This window comes from Peromyscus eremicus, chromosome 14, assembly GCF_949786415.1.
Source record: "Peromyscus eremicus chromosome 14, PerEre_H2_v1, whole genome shotgun sequence".
Classification (NCBI taxonomy): Eukaryota; Metazoa; Chordata; class Mammalia; order Rodentia; family Cricetidae; genus Peromyscus; species Peromyscus eremicus.
Genome location: NC_081430.1, coordinates 41,291,093 through 41,308,417, shown reverse-complemented (window position 1 = coordinate 41,308,417; position 17,325 = coordinate 41,291,093). Strand labels below are relative to the sequence as shown.

At 38.7% G+C, this 17,325-nt stretch overlaps 1 long non-coding RNA gene across 1 annotated transcript in view; it reads left to right on the top strand.

Moving 5' to 3' along the window:
- The window catches only part of LOC131924229 (uncharacterized), a 28,610-nt gene extending 11,933 nt beyond the window's left edge, over nt 1-16,677 (top strand). The window contains exon 2 of the long non-coding RNA XR_009382824.1: nt 16,418-16,677. This is a non-coding gene — a long non-coding RNA (uncharacterized LOC131924229). The remainder of the gene's footprint in view (nt 1-16,417) is intronic.
- The last annotated feature ends 648 nt before the right edge of the window (nt 16,678-17,325 follow it).

Genomic DNA, 17,325 nt, shown 5'->3' with positions numbered 1-17,325 from the left:
ACAATACCCTAGATTAACAAGGGTATTGTTAAGGGTATGATAGTTTTATAAGTTCGCCAGTTTATTCTCATGTAAAGATAAATTTGAGAGCTACAGCTATCCGTCAGGAGAATGGACTTAGATTGGTCATTTTCCAAGTGCTCGGTCTCTTAGGCCTGAACAAAGAATTTGTTACAATTACAAACCAATTTCTAATTTATTTGAGCTAACACCCATCCAGACATAGTGAATTAGAAAGGTGGGGCCCATCCACCTGCTTTGTAACCAGACTTCTTGGTGATTCTGATGCACTGAAATTTGAGGCGCACTGGCCTGGCATTACTAGATCTGGTAAACAAAACTATAGTGAGTTCAATGAGGTACATTTGATATTAATTATAATTTCATGCCTACCTCAAATTCATATTTTACTGAGCATCTTGTACTTTATTTGTCAAGTCTATAGTAAGGTATAAAATGTCATTCTGATGAAAGAGTTTAAGGTTAAATGCTTGGGGCAAATCACATCATCAATTAATAGAAGAAAGAAAACTATTGGAAAGAGATGAATTTGTAGAATTTGGGGAGCATTATTGTACAACATTGGTGATTAAGTAGTCCTGGTAAATCCATATAAAGATGTCACATATTATCTGCCGGAAAAAGGCAACTATAAATATTTGTGTAAGTTCAATAATTAAAAAAGTTTGTGTCAAAGGAAAAATTGCCCAAATCCTAAAATTTTAAGGTCATATCTATTTTTGGGAGAGGGGACAGTTGATCAAGACAATGCAGAAGGAAGATATACTTCCTAATTAAACACCAGTTTTTTAAAATGTGTGTGCACATTGTATTATAAAATACTAGTTGCTATTTGTGTGTGTGTGTGTGTGTGTGTGTGTGTGTGTGTGTGTGTGTGTGTGTGTTTATACGTAGCATTGATAAGCTTTGTGAAAGCAGGGTTATAGATAGGAGCTCTGCTAAAATGCATTAACCATAATCCTAACATATTAATATATACGCAGGGGCCACTCAATTGGATTTCAATTAACCCTCCTAAAGAGAATGACTAACTGGATTAATAGTTTGGAATGAGATGAGAAAGAAAGCCGCCTATATAAGAAATATATAGTTTCAAATGAAAGTGAACCTACCCCAGTAGCATAAGATAGTGTAGTGCTGGGCTCAAGACACAAACGTTGCAGCCAAGGGTTTTCTGTAATTAATGTCATACTTTTAATTTAGTGTTTTATGAAGGAAACTCAGATAGTTTAACGATAAATGAGAAAGGATATTAGAATAGACATCAAGCCTGAAAACACATGGGAGAATTATAATGCAGCCAAGCTGGAAAAATGATGTGACGTGAAGAGTATAGTATGCAGCACTTTATTTCCTGGGTATCCTCTTGTTATTACGGGCAATGAAAACATATCTTCCGGTGATCAGTGTGTTTGGTGGGATGCTCTTACACTTGAAAATGCAGATGTTGTCCTTCCAGCAACTCAGCCTCCACTGGCCTTGTGATCCTTTGTAGTATCATTGCAAAGAGAATTGGTTGTAAAAATAAGTCTTCATCTCAGTGGAAGGATTTATTGCTCCAATAAAAGGAAGGTCTCCCAAGGTTCACTGATTCCCCTCTGCTGAAGACAGAAAAAGGAACGTCTAGGGATTTTTCTGTATTATATGACAAAGTCATTTTAGCAAACGTAGATGGAGGTGGTGAATAGCTGAAGATATTAAAGTAAGTTCAGCCTAAGGGGAAAAGTAGGGGACAGACATTTTGGTTGTTCAAATAAAAATGAACCTCATTTGAGAAGGTACAAGCAAGAAGTAATTCAAGCCTATTTCACTCTCTAGGAAGTTAGCTGGGCACTTCCACTGAACCATTAAATCATGTATTGAACCTGCCTCTTTGGACAATGTATTAGTTTCCTATTGCTGCTGAGACAAATCACCAAGCATTTTGCTGTTTTAGAGCAACACAAGTGGGTAATAGCACTGATCGAGTATAAAATGGGTTTTTATGATCCAAAAACAAGATGTTTTCCAGGCTGCTCTCCTTGTGGGAGTTTTGGTCAGGAGTCCATACCCATGCCATCTAAAGTGACAGGTGACTTCTTGCCTTGTCAATGAAGGCTTGTCTTCATATTATCTCTCAGTTCCCTCTTTGTCTCACTAAAGACCTTGGTGGGTACACTGAGATAATCTAAATAGTACACAATCACCTGCTCATCTCAAGATCATAAACTTAATCACAACTACAAAGTCTTGGCCACACCAGGGATGTTCTCAGCTTCTGTTGATTAAGACATGGGCATTTCCAGATGTATCATGCCTATCACAGAAGAGGAAAGAGCTCTTTGGATTCTAATTCGAATGCATATACTTCACATAAGCAGAGGCATAAAGAAGTAGGCATCCTATTCTCATGTGGTCTTCATTTACCATGGTCTCCTATTCCTTGTTCTCCCTCTCTGTTTTTGATCCAGCTGGGATCTCCCACTCACCCAAGCTCTCTTTCCCTCGACCCTCGCCCTTCACTACCCCCACTCCTGTCCAGGCTGTTCATGTAGATCTCATTCCATTTCTCTGTCGTTGGGCGATCCCTGTGTCTTTCTTGGGGTCCTGTTTTCCAGGTAGCCTGCCTGGTGATGTGAGTAGCAGTCCAGTCATCCTTGTTCCACATCTAGTATCCTGCTAGAGAGGCCCACAGAAATCCACAAAGATACCCCCACAACAGACTGCTGGCAATGGTCGAGCGACAATCCGAACTGACCTACTCTGGTGATGGGATGGCCAAACACCCTAATTGTCGTGCTAGAAACCTCATCCAACTACTGATGGACCTGGAGGCAGAGATCCATGACTAGGCCCCAGGTGGACCTCTGGGAGTCCAATTAGCGAGAATGAGGAGGGTTTATATGAGAGAGAATTGTTGAGACCAAGGTCGGATAAAGCGCAGAGACAAATAGCCAAACAAACGGAAACACATGAAATATGAACCAATGGCTGAGGGGTCACCAACTGGATCAGGCCCTCTGAGTGGGTGAGACAGTTGATTGGCCTGATCTGTTTGGGAGGCATCCAGGCAGTGGGACCGGGTCCTGTGCTCATTGCATGAGTTGGCTGTTTGAAACCTGGGGCCTATGCAGGGTCCCTTGGCTCAGCATGGGAGGAGGGGACTGGACCTACCTGGACTGAGTCCACCAGGTTGATCTCAGTCTGTGGGGAAGGCTTTGCCCTGGAGGAGATTGGAATGGGGGGCGGGCTGGGGGGAAGGTGAGGGGGGCGGGAGGGGGGAGAACAAGGGAATCTGTGGCTGATATGTAGAACTGAATTGTATTGCAAAATAAAAATTAAAAAAAAAAAAAAAAAAAAGAAGTAGGCATCGTGAGACCTTGTAGGTGTGACGATTGTTTTAAAGTCTCTGTGCTCTTTCAGCTTCATGTTGCATCAGCAGTAATAAAGGTGACCATCACCATTTCCGTGGTGATATTTTACATACTCAAAGGGCAGGAGAGAAGCCATTTCAGTTCTTTTATAGATCTCATGGCTAATGAACTGTCGGCAAGATTAAGACCATATAATTTCCATGAGATATATTTCATCATAAAGATGTACAAGAAGGTATGTCAGGCAAAGAGTAACATTTTTACCTGCTCTGGATTTTTTTCCTTTGACATGTACCTCTATGCAACAAAAGAGGGCAAAGCTTATAGATTTAGAACTCCAAGAAAAAGAGAGACAAGATAAAGATTTGCTTTACTGAAAGGAGATACAAATTTGTGAGTTCAACTGACACATTGTCAACATGGAGAGAAAATTTCATCATAGTAATTAGACTTGGCAGGGGACGTAATCTACAGCACGTATCCAATAAGAAACAGAGTAAGTACACTACTGACAGCAAGAAGATGGGCATATTTGAGACATGGGAGGGGAATACATGGCCAGGTAGCTTAGTGTACAGGTAACTTACTCTACAAAGTAGAGTCTTAGACCCTCAGGACTTCTTAAATAGAAGAATGTCATATTCAGTGATGACAAGCCTTGGGATCAGCGCAAACATCCAGGCTTTCGACTAACATAGTTTATCCAGCCGACAGGTGAAAAAGTTGAGATGTGCTAATAAAAGAAGGGTACATAATGAAAGGAAATTGAGTAAAAGCGGGGAATGAAACCTAGCAACAAAGGTAACATCCATTTTGCTAATCTGGGACCTCCAAGAACAGAAAGAGCACAAAAGAAACACAATTACAACATGAAAAGCATGCAGTGGTTAATGACATCATAAAAGGAATTTTAAGCTTGGAAGTCAATGTTTCAAGGGAATACCTGATACTGAGAGGCTCAGATCTCACATAGAGGGTTCTAGTTTTGAAGTATGCTTAGTTAAAACACTCATTGTAGATTATTCTGTGGAATCAGAATGGGCTGAAAAAGAGAGAACAAAGGCAGACTAAGATGTGAGATAACAGAAACATTACATGACATAAAATAACAACAAAAAATGGTCTCATTAAAAAGCCTGTGAGCAGCAGGGGAATGTGAAATAATAACAAAAAGACATGGTTTTATTCTCTACAACATTGAAAGGATTTCTACATTCTTTTTTTTTTCTGATAATAATAAAAGTGTACTCACATTTCAACCCCTAAAAGTTAGGTGAGGAGATATGCATTTATTCCTAATTAAAGTCCTTAACTGTGGAACAGTAATGAAGTGCTGGAGGACGAAACCAGGGATTTATGTTACAAACTTTATTGAACCCACCAATCCCTGTGTCTAGACTGCCTCACACATGTATTCATTGTTCAATTTTGTTTGTTTGTTTGTACTCCCTAATTTTAAATCACATAAAAATTTCTCAATGTATGCTCATTGAAACAAAAAAAAAGCTGTGATATAAAAGTTTATATATCATTACATGTACTTCCAACTCTTCCAACCCCACTACCCTCTCCAAAGGTAAACATTAGTTTTGAGGGCTTGTTTTCATATAACCTGCCTGTCTATGAATAAGACACATACATACACATACTTAGAAGAATCTTCACGGACTTATGCATATTGCTCTGTAACTTTATTTTAAACAGTACTGAATGCTTTTCTGTCCTTATCAAACTTTACCTATTTGTTACAATTCTTACATTAACTTATCAAATCGTTAAAGACATTTATCTTTATGTTTTGCATTCCTGATAATTCTTTTAAGCCAAAACTGTGCATTATTGTATTTTATAAAATACTTACTCAGTATCCACATAGTTAATCATATAGATTTTTTATTTATTCTGTTACTATTCAAATAATTATTGTTTTGAGGCTACAAATCTATTCCAACTGTTATAATGGGGATGGGAATTAACTATTTTATCCCTTGTCTCTGGTAGGCTGCATATCTGAAAAAAAAAAAAGATGTGGCTGGGTAGTGTTTTTGTTTCTTGTAGCCACAAATGATGTTACTTTGTGACTCTCAACTAGAAGGTTGTATAGTCAAGAGTTCTTCAAAATGTTTGGTTCCATTTGATATGAGGAGCAAAGCAAGTTCAGTGAATTGGGATTTGGTCCCAGGTTTTGTCTCTCCATTATAATAGTCTCAAGGTTCTTCATATTCCTTAAGTGATATCTGGCTTCTTACTGGAAGAAAATAAAGGAAGCTGCTTGGCTTTTTATGAATTAGTTCTTCAGGTAAAACATGGACATTTTCTCATACTATGTTGATCATAGTAGCCATTGGCTCTCTCTTCTACCATTATGTACTTTGATTCAAGGAATAAAGCCCAGATTATTGGTAGGAAAAAATGTCCAAAAACACACATAATTTTTAAAAAAAGACATACAATATGTTGTAATCTTATTTTGCTATCAGATTCATATTCCTTATACTTTGTACAGTATTTTCATAGTTTTCTTCCTAAATAATCACAGGATGACAGTACTCAGGAGGCTTTAGAGTGACATATTTGGAATCTAGTAACTGGTCAAAATAATCCAAGGTCATAAAGCCAGGCCTCTTTGCCAGTTGCCTCATTTCCTGAAAGAATCAGTTGTTCTACTCCACCATGGATAACATGCTAACAAGGCCTTTGTTTCTATCACCTTGAAAAGGTAATGCAGCTTCAGGATCAGGTGTGCTCTCAGGAGGCTCACAAGCACTTTTAAGAAACACAGCTGCTGCTTAGAAAGAGAACTTTGATCCGTAATCAGACGCGTTATCCATTGCACCACTGGCGGGGAAGGCTTTGCCCTGGAGAAGATGGGAATGGGGGGCGGGCAGGGGGGGAAGGTGAGGGGGCAGGAGGGGGGAGAACAAGGGAATCCGTGGCTGATATGTAGAACTGAATTGTATTGAAAAATAAAAATTTTAAAAAAAAATGAAGACCCCTTACATTAAGATAGTCCAAAATTAATCTACTTAGCATACTCCATCAATTTGTGTCCTTCATAGTACAGAGACAGGTTTTATCTTATTATGTATCTTACACTTTCATCACATGATTCTCTTCCATGAGGATATTTAAATGTGAAAGCAATAAAAACCACTTTCTATACCAAATGAAAAAAAAAAAAAAGAAAAGAAAAGAAAGAGAACTTTGAGCCCTGTGGGGTCAAACAAGTATATTAATGAAAGACCAGGTATGGTAAGCTAGAATGACATATAAACTGTCCTTCTTTCCCATGAAGGACTCTGCTTGGGCACATTAGTATCAAAATCAGTGTAGAGACATTCTTACTCGGCAAACCAACAGTATTATAAGATGGTGTCTTTTGTTAGTTTTTCTGGTTATTTGTTTAGTTGGTTGGTTGATGTTTTGTAACAAAACTTTTCGTGGAGAGACACTAGACACATGTCTATTGCCCTAGATTGGGAACCATGGCAGATAAAAGTACGATTATCACCAAAGTCCAACTTGGTGAATCAATGAGTTTTATTGGGGTTACTTACAGAAATATGAGTGACGGGTTACTTACAGGAGCAGAAGTGACCCCAGCACAGATGAGTGCACACAAAAGCTGGGAACATAGAGCACACTGAAGAGTCTGCAGGCAGCTCAATAGATTGGAGAGTGTCCTTTCCAAGTGGCTCAATTGATTTAAACTCCTTTCAAGCAGCAGGTCCAATCTTAGGATTTTCTTTTCCAGTTGGCTTGTCTGAGAGTTTTCTTTGTTGCCTGGCTCCTCTGAAAGTGACTCTCAATAGACTTTATTACTTGTTCTGGGAGGGAGGAGCCTAGGGAATCTGGTCAGTTTCAGGGACTTCCTAAGCTGTTTGAGTTGTTGGCCTTTTGTCTTAGGGAGCTTTCCTAATAGATGGAATGTTTCAATTTTGGAGGAAACTGTTACACAAAAGTTAGTTTATTTGTCTTGCTTTTGTGATGAGTCACAAAAGTAAATAAGATACCATTTCAAATTTGCTTTCTTTCTTTTCCATTTATTTTTATTTTATCTTAACATTGACTCCCTTGGATGTATTTCTACTAGGACATACCCTTCTAGACAGCTTTAGAATGCTTATGATGTCACTTTGAAAGAACTGAAGCTGATGGCAGTTTAGCCAAAGGACCCCAAGTCAACATATCACAGGGATACTGAGACATCAACATTTTTTTTGCAACACTATTCACAATAAATAAATTAGGGAACCAAACTAGTTATCCAACAACTTTTATCCAGGAATGGACAAAAGAAAATGTACTGTTCAAAGTGGATTTTTTTGCAACCATAAAGAATAAAGTCATGCCATTTGAGGGAAAAATAAAGATATAACTGGAGATAATCATATTAAGTGAATTAAGTCTTCCATACAAAAACATTTCTGTATAATACACACACACACACACACACACACACACACACACACACACAGAGTCTTCATAATTATCTATGTTTACATATGTCAAATTTTTAAAGAATAATATAGAGATGGTGACTAATATAACTTCAAACCAACTTCATCAAACTGCTGAAAATAAAGAAAAAAATGTGAAAGGAATCAAAACAAAAAGTAACATCATGTGCAGAAAATACTGGTAAATAACTGTGAGTTCCATCAGAAGTGGGAGGATAGACAAAGGAGCAGAATATTGAAATGCTAAGAAACAGTCAAATGTGAGCAATCAAATATAATAACTATAAAAATCCGTCAATCCAAAATCCAGTCAAAGAAAATAACCTTCAACTACAAAGGTCAAATAAGTGATGTAAAAAGCAGAAGAAATTTGTCAGTAATCTGCAGGACCCAGAAGGCTAAACACGCTTTTCTGTTTGCAAAGGTACAATACTTATTGAAAACCCGGGGGTCTACCAGAAAGAAAAGTGAGTATAAGAAGCTGTAAAATTTCAATAATGCCAACTAACTAAAGTATAATAAGACATTTAAATTACCTGAAGACCAATGGTTTAATAGTCACACTCAGGATAGAAGCTAGCAAATTAAATCCCATGTTTCTAATGTTACTTCAATTTCTTTCTGTTGATTATTTTTGAAATTATAATTCAAACATAACATTTATCACTTTCCTTTCCTCCATCTAAACCCTTCTATCTATTGCTCTATGCTTTCCTTCAAATTCATAGCCTTTTTTTTCATTTAATTATGACTGTATAGATTCCTAATACACACACACACACAGACACACACACACACACACACACACACACACATATATATATATATTCCAAGTATAACCTGTTCAGTCCATATAAGCTACTCATATGTATGTTTTCAGGGATGATAATTTGGCACAGGACAACCAACTAGTGTGCCCTTCTTTTGGAAAGACCACCCACCTCTCTTGCTTTCTTCTGTCGCTTATAGCTCTTTGTGTAGGATTAGGCCATCCAGTTTGATATGCTTATTGGTATTCACCCTTGTTCAGCTCACATTTGGGCAGTCATGTTGGTAGGACATTATCAGCAAAGCTTCTGATATTACTAGGAGACATAGCCTTGCAGAAAACTCCCTTTTTTTCTGGCTCTTCAATCTTTCCACCATCACGACCACTACCACCACCACCACCACCACCAGCACCACCACCACTCCTTCACAGTGTTACCTGAGCTTTAGATGTAAAGTATTGTGTAAATGTATTTATTGGGACTGGACTCCACAACTATGCATTTGATTAGTGTAGACAAATTTCTAAACAGTCTTATTAAATAAAAAACACAGAGCCAGATATAAGGGTGAAAACTTGAGAGATAAGGGAAATGGGGAAAGCCACAACTAACCTTACCTCACCAACTCCACAGCTTCCAAAAGCGAGACTTCCTGTCTACCCACCCATATATGCCTTGCTGTTGTGCCATCTGATTTGCTCTCTCTGTCCAGTTACATCACTTCCTCTTCCTGCCAAGCTCTGTCACTTCCTGTCTGTCTGTACAGACCTCCAGACCTCCATGGTTAACTAATGTTGGAATTTAAGGCATGTACCACCATGCCTGGCTCTGTTCCCAGTGTGGCCTCGAACTCACAGAGATCCAGACAGATCTCTTCCTGCCAAGTGATAGGGTTAAAGGCATGTGATATCATTGCCTGGCTGCCCTTTTCCTCTGATCTCCAGGCAAGTTTTATTTTATTGGGAGACACAGTATATTGGGGGACACAAAACATCACCACAGATTAGTTTTGGTTTTCCCTCGTGGTTTCCATCTGTTACAAACAGAAAATTCATTGTTAAGGATGAAGACTTCAATTATCTGTGGGTATAAGGACAAATGGTTGTAGATTGTTCTCAAGGATTATCCTGGTTCAGTAAATTAGTGGTTGCAGATTCTGCTCCAATAACCATGACTATACTAGCATTGAGTAGTTTTCTAGGCTTCTAGTACCAAGCATGGTATCCCTCTTGTTGAGTAGGTCTTAAGTCCAATTAGAGAGCTGTTGATTACAGGCGGGGTATTAATGCCACTAGTGTACCCTTAGGGCTATCATAGCATGCTGGTCATAACTGTGGTTCAAGGTACCCTTGCTGGGTGGGGCTTTTGGTTGCCTCCCTTCTTTGAAATCTTGAATGGTGCCTTCTGGTACTATGAAAGCTAGTCTTCAGGGAGGTGACATTAAGATCAGTTCCAGCTCAGGGGTCTCGGGGCCCTATTTCTGAGGTGACTGGTAGGAGTCTCAGACATCTTCAGCAAACGGGAGTTACTTTCCACCTTTAGGGAATAACCAATGCCAACAACAGGCTGTATGTTTAGCGAATCTCTTGGAGAGTCCTAACCAACAACTCAAAAGAGGGCTTCTTATGTCTGGTAAGGGGGTTTTGTTAGGTGGTCTTTGGCTCTTGGAGAGAACACTGTCAGCCTAAAAGAGAAAGGTTTATTAAAACAATATATGTGCTGGGCGGTGGTGGCGCATGCCTTTAATCCCAGCACTCGGGAGGCAGAGCCAGGTGGATCTCTGTGAGTTTGAGGCCAGCCTGGGCTACAAAGTGAGTTCCAGGAAAGGCGCAAAGCTACACAGAGAAACCCTGTCTTGAAAAAACAAAAAAATTAAAAATTAAAAATTAAAAATTAAAAAAAAACAATATATGTATACCTATACTTGAAATTAAGAGCATTGTAGGTTTTTATAGGTAGAAGTAAATATGCATAATTTTTATTTTTTCCAATAAAATAGAAGAGCTATATAAAAACCAAGGTAGAAGTCAAGATAAATTGAGCAAATACAGAATAATGTTTATAATGATTAAAAGGAGTGCATATTCTAGTAATTCTTTATATGCATCAAGTAACATAATATTCAACAACTATCAAATATTTGAAGGCTCTCTTAGTTAGGTTTACTATTGCTGAAATGAAGCATCATGACCAAAAGAAACTGAGGGAGGAAAAGATTTATTTGGCTTCCATATCACTGTTCACAATCAAAGAAAGTAAGGACAGGAACTCAAACAGGGCAGGAACCTAGAGTCAGGAGCCTGTGCAAAGGCCATGGAGGAGTACTACTTGCTGGCTTCCTCACTATGGCTTTCTCAGCCTGCTTTCTCAGAGAAGTCAGGATTACCAGTCGAAGGTGGCACCACCCACAGTGGGCTGAGCCATCTCCCATTGATCACTAATTAAGAAATGCCCTACAGGCTCACTCTTAGCCTCACCCATCTTCTGGAAGCATTTTCTTAATTAAGATTCCCTCCTCTCAGATGACTTCAGCTTGTGTCAAGTTCACAGAAAGCTACCCAGCACAAGAGTCATGTCCACTTTTATCCCAACTTGAAATTCCTAATAAATGGAATGAATGACCATATTGTGTACATTTTTTTTTTACATTTTTAACTTACTGAACACATTAATAGTAGAAGGATTTTGCATTGGTCAATGAATGCATACTTAAAATTATGAGTTATTATCCTTTCATAATTTTAGTTGTTAATCTTTATTTTGCTGTTCAGATTTTTAGTCTAGAAGCAATAGACTATATATCATATAACCCAGGTGTTCAATAGATTAAACAGTAAAAATTTGTATAAAGATAATCTTTGATGTTCACACAATGATGAAATTGTCTGAGAATACATTTGTCAAAACATAACAATTGATTCATGACCGTGTAGAGTATTATTGTAGAGTATTATTGTTCACAGAATGTATGATATAAATGGGTGAACACAAAATAAATTTAATCAGTTTAATTCAACTTATTGAAGTAACATTTACTCCAACCTAAATAGACAACTAAGTATGTTTTGATTTTGTTTCTCATATAACTTTAAAAAAAACACCCCAAAACAAAAACAAAAACAAAACAAACATACAAGAAACAGCAGGGCTCACAGAGACTGAAGCAGCAAGCACAGGGCCCGCATGGGTCTGCACCAGGTCCTCTGTGTATATTTTATAGCTATGAACCTGGTGTTTTTGTGAAACTCCTAACAGTGTAACTGGGTGTACCTCACTTCTGACTCTTTTGCCTACTTTTGGGACCCTATTTCTCCTGTTGGGTTGCTTTATCCAGCCTTTATATGATGGCTTTTGCCTTGTCTTACTGTATCTTGTTTTGTCCTGTTTGGCTGTCATCTCTTGGAGGCCTGCTCTTTTCTGACGAGGAAATAGAGGGGAGTGGATCTGGGGAACAGAAGGTGGGACTTGAAGGAATAAGGGGTGAAGGGAAACTGTGGATGGAATGTATTGTGTGAGAGAAGAATCTGTTTTCAAAGAAAATAGTTAAAGATAAAGTAATTTTAGTAACAAAGGCTTATAGGCCCAAGAATCGCTGGTCACAGGAAACAAACATGATTTTGTTGCTATTATTAATCACCAAAGGGAGACTATAAGCAAAAATATATAGTTCTATATTCCAGGACATTTCTTTAATATATTTGTTCTAGTTTACTTTCTATTAGTGTGATAAACACTATCTAAAAGCAACTTGGGGAGGAAATGCATTATTTGGCTTCCACATCTCAACCATGCTTTATCTTTGAGGGTATTCAGAGCAGACACTCAAGTGAGAGCAGAGGAAAGGCCCACTGCTGTGGGATATTCTGTGTGACAAATGTGTTGCAGATTGGTCAATAAAACACTGATTGGCCATTGGCTAGGCAGAAAGTATAGGCGGGACAAGGAGGAGAATAAAGCTGGGAAGTGGAAGGCTGAGTCAGAGAGACACTGCCAGCCGCCAAGATGACAAACAGCATGTGAAGATGCCGGTAAGCCACAAGCCATGTGGCAAGGTATAGATTCATAGAAATGAATTAATTTAAGCTGTAAGAACAGTTAGCAAGAAGCCTGCCACAGCCATACAGTTTGCAACCAATATAAGTCTCTGTGTTTACTTGGTCGGGTCTGAGTGGCTGTGGGACTGGCAGGTGAGAGAGATTTGTCCTGACTGTGGGCCAGACAGGAAAACTCTAGCTACAGCCCACCCACAGAGAAAGCTGGTTACACTCTCTCTATGAGTGGCTCAGCTTTGCTTTCTTCTACAACTCAGGAATACATCTCCAGGGTCCACGGCACTCACAGTGGCCTGGGTCCTCCCATATTCATCATTAACCAAGAAGATGTCTCACAAGCATTTTTCAGCTGAAGATCCCTCTTGCTGGGTGTCTCTAGTTTGGTACAAGTTGATAAAAACTAGCCATCACAATTGATCCCTTCTCAACTTCATACACAAACAGCATCAAATCATAATCTTTATTTTCTTGTTTGTCCTCAAGATTTCTTAAAGCACAAAATAAAGTTAAAAGTCTCTCTCAGCCTTTTGAAACTTCAAACACTTTGAAAATCCAAGTCTTTAAAAATTATCCAGTCTCATAACTGTGGGTTCCTGTACTGTCTTTAACAAGTTAAATGTTTTCTTAATCCAAAGGAAAGAACCAGGGAATAAAAACAACATTTGAGTATAACCAATATCTAGCAGTGTAGAGCCAAACTTTTAGCACACTGTGTAACATGAATTACTAAATAGTCTTTTAATAAAAAAAAAATCCTGTACCAGATATTGGGGTAAATGTTGAAAGATCAAAAGAGACAAAGGAACCTCTTACCTCTAGAACTCCTCAGCCTGAAAAAGCCTCAGCCGGCAGGCCTCTAGCCAAATGAGCTTCTTCAGCCAAAAAGGCTTCAGCCTGAAGGGCCTTTAGCTGAAAGGGATGCTTCTGCTGAAAAGTCTTTAGTTCCTGTCTCCTCACGCCTTATATACCTTTCTCTGTCCAGCCATCACTTTCTGGGATTAAAAGTGTGTGTCACCACTGCCTGGCTCTGTGTTCTCTCCTACACTGAATCAATCTCATGTAGTCCAGGGTGACTTTGAACTCACAGAGATCCAGATTCCCGAGTGCTAGAATAAAGGTGTATGCCACCACTGCCCAGCCTCTATGTTTAATCTGGTGGCTTGTTCTGTCCTCTGATCTTCAGGTAAATTTTATTAAGGTACACAACAATATATCACCACACAGTGTCTTACATCTGGTACTTACCCATGATCTCTATCCTCCAAAGGGCTTTTGCGAATCCTCTTCTCTGACTCTCATTCTCAGCATCCATAGCTTGTCTCATGGGCTCAGGCCTGCTCCACCCCTCACCTGCCACTGTCCTTAGTAGTTATCTCACAGTCCTGACATCCCCAATATGTTGTGGTCTCCAATGCAACTGAGACCGAACCATCACCAATGATGTGCTGGCTTCTATTGAGCTATTCTAAATCTGTCATTTTTACCTTCTCTGCATGACCTCTTCAATCCTGGAATTTCTACTACAACTTTAAAAAAAATTCTATTCATAAACAAATATCATTTTGCCTAATGTTAATTGCACTGAGAAAACCAGGAAAATTATAATGGTAACATTTGTAATTATTGAGGCCCAAAAGGCTGATATTAGTATAAATTAATATCATATCATACAAACTGAGGATTATAAAGTCTTTAAGAATAATTGCCACTGCTAGTTTATGAAACTTTAAAGAGAGTTCCCAAGCCCTGCTGATGTTGTAAGAATTGTGTATTATGAGTCAAGGTGAATATTTCATCTAAGAAATATAGTCAATAGCCAGATTTCTAAAAACCAGTATGAAATTCTGAAGATTGACTACCTCTGAAACAGCTACAACTTCATTTTGCAAACACTTCTTGCTCATAGTCTCAAAACAGGTGAACAATAACAATACATCTTCAAATATGACAGGTTCAATAAAATCCTCCTTTTAAAAAGCAAGAGTAGGTAACTCATTGCACACGTTATTCAAAGGCAACTTGTGTAGCTTGTAAAAGATGAAATCGCTTATTAGATGCAAAAGTATGAGACAAAGTGCATAGCCAACAACTTGCATCAGAGGCTGCTACATTTAGTGCCCTTGCCCTTGCCTTATCTTGCAGTGGCCTATCTAGAACTTTTCATCCTCTCATACCTTTTAAGTTCACACCATTCTCTGGTGGGATAGATGCAAATGCATAGTTCAGAGTGGAATGTCTGGGACGGGTCCATGAGACATTTATATGCTGAGGGACACTCTGAAGTGGAAGACTGTATTGGTAAGGGGCAATCTGGAGGTGGAAGCATTATTAAAAAATAATGCCAGGCTGCCCTGAAAACCACAGAGAGAAACAGAATTCTCTAAGAACTTCTGCTCTTTAAGTTAGGCAATGTTTGCAAACTGGAGAAGCATTAAAATATTTACATCTTTAAGTGCATGTGGAGGATTCTCCCCTTTAGCCACTGTCCCTAGAGAAGAAAATATGCCTGCAAGAATGCTATTACAGCCGATTTGATTTCCAAAAGATCCCTCTGAATTTACCTTCAGAGAAAGAGTGAGGTGGAATGAGGCAGTCAAATTTATGACATCCTTGAAATACATTTTAAAAAGAACTTTCTGGGGTCTCAGAGACAGGACAATGTCATCATTGTTGATAACACTGTGTCGTTAGTGTTCAGTATCCCACAAATAAAGCCAATTAGCCACGCTTCAACAATAAAAAGTGACTTGATTCAGTCAGGCTCAAATCGCACAGCAAAACACATAATGCAGATGATGATGGACTGCCCATCAGTCCATGCACCTAAAGTATTTATTAGCAGCTGTGTGAGGTAGGTTTGCTAAGAAACATTTTATGACAACCAATCATATGTGTGCACTGGAAAATTATCAACAGCAGGGGATCACTCTTTGGTACTTACTCTGCTTATGTTGTCTGCCATAGCAGATTGGCATTTAAAAATGTCACATTTCCTAGTCATCCCCAAAGTCAGTTGCACATTCTGCCTCATAGATTACCCTTGGATCCCTGTTATTCACTGGACAGTCTCCAGTGATCCTTCACTTACTTACCTGCTGGATAACCCTGTGTGTTTTGATTTCTTTTCTGTTGCTGAACCAAGTGCATTGACAAAAGCAATTGAAGGGTATGGTGATATTTTATTTGTGCTGAAATGTGATTTTATTTGTATGGTAATAAATAAAGTTTGCCTGGAGATCAGAGGTCATAGCGAGCCAGAAAGAGCAGTCAGGTGGTAGTAGCCAATCACATGGCAGGTAGAGTCTCTGTGTGGTCAAGGACACAGCCAAGCATGGTGAGACAAGCCTTTAATCCCAGTACCAACCATAGAGACCTGGAGGTCTGGTATAGGCAGGCAGTGATGAGGAAGTCATGTGGCTGGGTTTAGAGCCAATAAGAAGGCAGAACAGAAAGGCAATAAAAACACAAGTCAGGCTGGAAGAAACTCTCTCAGGGGAAGCGACGGTGGTGAGGTGGTAAGACAAGATAGTCGTGACTCTCTGATCTCTTTGGCTATTTACCTCTGATTTTGGCTCTGTGTTTCTTATTTACTAAGACTGTTTAGAATTTCATGTACAGAAGGGAGAAATGGCTCATTTTGCCTCACAGATCAAAATATAGGCCAGTCATCACAGTTGGGATGTCACGCCCCCCAAAAAAATGCAGAGAGAAATGTAGAAACTCTAGTGCTCAGCTCACTTTTTCCATTTTGTACCATCCAGGATACAGGGTCTAATGATTGGTCCAACACATGATTGAGATGGAATTCCCCATGTCAATCAACACAGTCAAGATAATCTCCCACAGGAATATTCACAGAATGTGTCTCCCAGACAATTTTAGATTCTGTCAATTTGGAAATCAACAAATATATGGACCAAGGCACATGAAGTTGAACTTGATAATCATGGCCACCTTCCTTTGATCTTGGTTGTCTGTCTTATGAAAATATCTGTTATAAACATCTAAATATTAACATTTACTTTGTTTCTTTAGTTTGTATTTATATATTTTCAAGTGTACATGTGAATGCATGTGTAGTATATGTTGTATGTGTTCATGTGCAAATGTGTAGGGATGATGCATGTGGAGGTCACAGAAGTATGTTCAAACCTGCTCTATAATTTCCCATGGTACTTTCTTAGATAGGATCACTCAGCTCATTGAAAGTGGAGTGAGGCATATCTGGCTTTCATTGTAGACATGTACATAAATTTAATCTGGTAAAATCTCTACTTACTTTCCCTTACTCTGCTCATTATGGAAAACACAGCTTTCTTCTCCTTCTAAATTTATTTTGACATTTCTTCACTTCATATGGGTGTGTGTGCTCCTTTAACATTTTGAACTGACTGTGTCTTCCTGGTTTCCTGTTTAATATGAATTGATTAGTATCTTTCACATCTATGCATTTTATAAATAGATGAGATGGAGACTTGTACCTTTCTGTTATTTTAACTACTCTTTGATGCCAGGTATTATAGCTAGACTGACTCTATATAACTTGTAGCCACCCAGTATGAAACAGAAGTTATGCATGCTGAAAACGTGTCATTCACTGTGTGTGAAAATGAAAGAAAGGCTGTTTTAAATGATGCATGCAACATACAAAAACTGAAAGTTCCGTAAA